At 35.6% G+C, this 3,342-nt stretch overlaps 1 long non-coding RNA gene across 1 annotated transcript in view; it reads left to right on the top strand.

The window, feature by feature from the left end:
* LOC146763816 (uncharacterized) overlaps positions 1 to 3,342 on the top strand; it is a 47,983-nt gene that overhangs the window by 27,606 nt on the left and 17,035 nt on the right. The window lies entirely within an intron of this gene.

Below are 3,342 nucleotides of genomic sequence, written 5' to 3'. Positions count from 1 at the left end.
GTAAGCTGAATTGCTATATATCTATATATGAATGACAAGAGCAGATACTTGGCAGCTATGAAAAAAGTACTATGACAGAACCAGTGTGCATTTCAGTAATTAGGTGAAAACCTCAAAATGATGTGAGGGAAAGGTCTTGGGAAACTGAGACATATAATTACTCTACTTGGGAAAAGGACTAATCCTCTGTGAAAGATGCAGTATTACAGAGATGAGTGTACAGAACACTTTTTTCTTTTCAAACATGCGTGATTATTCTGCTACAACACAAGTCATTAGGATGCAGCTATCAGGGCCAGTTGGAGGTGACAGCATACACAGTCTTGCTTTTCTATGCTGGCAGTGCTTTTTATTCTCTCTAAGGCAGAGCCTGAAGGTTTTCTAATTACATGTCACCCTAAGGACTGTTTCCTAGGCTGTGTGCAGACTGTGAGACTGGCTCCCTCCACCATGCTATCCATACTCCTTCAATTCTCTCTAGGAAGAATTTGATCCCCCAAGGCTCCCATGCTTTCTTATCCCACAGTCCTGTTGCTAATCATGTGAAGTAACTTTCTGTGTCATACTTGAAGTTTTCATGTTCTGTCAGACAATTTGAACTGTAAAAGCACATATTAAATAATACCTTGGACAGCAAAACAGACCAGAATAGATTCAGAGGTTGTGTTATTTGAACATTAATAGCAGCTGCAGAAGGTGTTGTCCCTAAAAAGTGTGAATACATGAAAGTTGTACCACCTGGCCTTAGGCTCAGGGGCTGGTAGCTGGCACCCTTTATTCAGCAGGATCCTTTGAGCAGAGATGTGCACTTTCATACATTTGGAAGTCACCTACACCAGCACACTAATTCTGAACTAAATATTGACTATCTTATATCCATAAGCTCTTTCTGATCCAACCATATGCTCCCTTTTACATTCTGGAAATTACCTGAGCTATCCTGCAAATACTATGCCAACAATATCATTCCAGGCATCATTTTAGTGTCAAGAACAACATCACTGTGGTGCTCATACCCTGACTCTGTGGATCTTCCCCTGTAGTCTGTGAGGGTATTTATAAGCCAATGCAGATGTTGAGATGGGGAGAAGCCAAGAAATCCTGTGTTCTCTGTCTTCTAAAAGCCTATTTCTATTCTATGTGCAAGAGATATAGGTGTGCAAATTTGGGAAGCTAAAAAAAATTTCATTGAGAATTTACCTCTGCCAGCAATGGGATGTGGGGGATTAACTTATGTTGTCAAATTACAGCTTTAATTCAGTCAATCAAACCTACAATTTTGGAGACATTACAGTTGAAAAACCATATGGAACATACTAATTTTCCTTACTTGTTTTTAATTTTTTCATTGAATGGCTAATAACTAATGTAATCTGTTCAGTAGAGTCACACAGATTTTACTATGTGACTAGGTGAAACCTTTTCAGAATCTAAGATATTTTTTCAAAGCACAACAAAAAACAAGTACAATCTACCACTGAAAATTGAGTGATTCTGAAAAATCAATTTAAGCCACATTAGCCAAATGCAATTGAGAAAATACAAGAATATTAAAAAGTCAATCTCCTGTTTCAATGTTTGCAAGCATACCTGCATATTTTAAAGGTATTTGAACTGTAACACCATCAAAAATTAAGCAGTTTTAAAATTTGTGATAGAGGCATAGGACAAACAATGACCCATAAAATATATATATAGGATGTATTCTTTGGTATTTTGTAAGAAAATAATTAAAATGTAGTAAATCAACTAAACTCACCATGTAACACATACAAATTTCACATTAATTGTACTTGTATTAGAGAAATATAGACACTCTCTTCATCAACATACTTTATATCACTAGTCATCATCGTAGGCATGTGGACTTTCAATCTCTATCTGTTATAAATACTGCTGTTATGTTGATTTACTTAGGTCATTTTACTTTAAGCCATCCAGCTGACATTAATTTCTGTATGATCTATACCTAATTATTTTCAGTATTACTTTTACAACTGAAGTTTTTATGTATTCTTTTCCACATCTTTCACAAAACAACTGCTACAAATTTATGCCATTGTATCTCATAAAAAAAAAAAAATCTGTCCTGATCTTGGTAAAGCTCTGCAAAGATCAATTCTCAGGCAGATTTCATCACAGGGCAACCATCGTACACTTTTCTCATTTTATAGTGGATTAAGTACAGGTAGTGTTAGCCCAGATGATAATAGTTAATTACTCAGGTTATAAATTATATGAGAGTTTTAGAAAGTGTCCTGGATATTATTCACCCACAGTGTTTAATAAAAAAATGCACATGAGTTTTCATTATAGAAAGGGATCTGATGATATGCATTTGCCATGTGAATTGTGGTTCTCATATAGCTTCCTTCTGAGCATGCCATTCCACCCTAAAAAGCCATTGGAGGTAGAACTAGTGTACAGTTTGTTTTTTCTACCATACTTGTCCCTATTTTGTCATATTAAATGACCAATTTTGTCAGCCATATTGCGAACCAGAAATGTTCCAGTTCAAAATTAAAAGACTTTTTTGAGTCATTTTTATGAAAAAAACTCATTTGTTTCAGGCTAAATACAACAATAGATTTAAATAATTTCTGATTGAGAGTGAAAGGAACATACCTGCTCTTTATTTTTGCTCTGGGGGTAACAGACACATAAAAATGATCCTTCCCTTCTCTCTATACACATATTCTTGACAGCTGAAGAACAAGAGGTGTGTCTTTAAAAGTTCATATAACATGTAAACTAGAGAAAAATTACTAACAAATTTATTCTTCTCTACCTTTTGCAATGGGAACTTTGCTTCCCACGAGGGAAGAACAGGACTTGGCTGGAGGAATAATTCTCTCACTCTTAACAGAAGTAAGACATTCAAAAACTCAGGTCCACTCCCTCCAGATATAATGAAAGAAACACCAATTACATTAATGGCTAAATTTAAAAAGACAATCCATTTTATTTTCTAGAATCCCCATTTACTAAATAAATGCCAATGGGGAATGACTAAATAATACTATACCTTTCCTATTTTGCTGAGGAACAGCTGTATTTTCCTAAATCCAAGCATGAATCAACAGTTATTTATTTCATATCCCTCTCCATTTGAATTCTTCAGAATTAATCTCTGCCATTTTCCATACCATTTTTTACCATAAACATACCAAAACATACTCTTTTCTAAGGTGTGTTTACTGCAACAGCATTGTGGCATGCCCTCATTTACTCTGTGGAGGGGGGGTGCAATACTCTGGGGCCTGCTCTGGTCCAAATCTTGCCTCTGCCTGCAGTGGTTTGTACCAGCATTTCAGATTTAGAGGATATAGCCTTTTTGGAAAG

This window comes from Lonchura striata, chromosome Z (assembly GCF_050655825.1).
Source record: "Lonchura striata isolate lonStrDom1 chromosome Z, ASM5065582v1, whole genome shotgun sequence".
Taxonomy (NCBI): Eukaryota; Metazoa; Chordata; class Aves; order Passeriformes; family Estrildidae; genus Lonchura; species Lonchura striata.
Note: the sequence above shows the minus strand (reverse complement) of the source record. Positions and strands in the feature narration are given on the sequence as shown.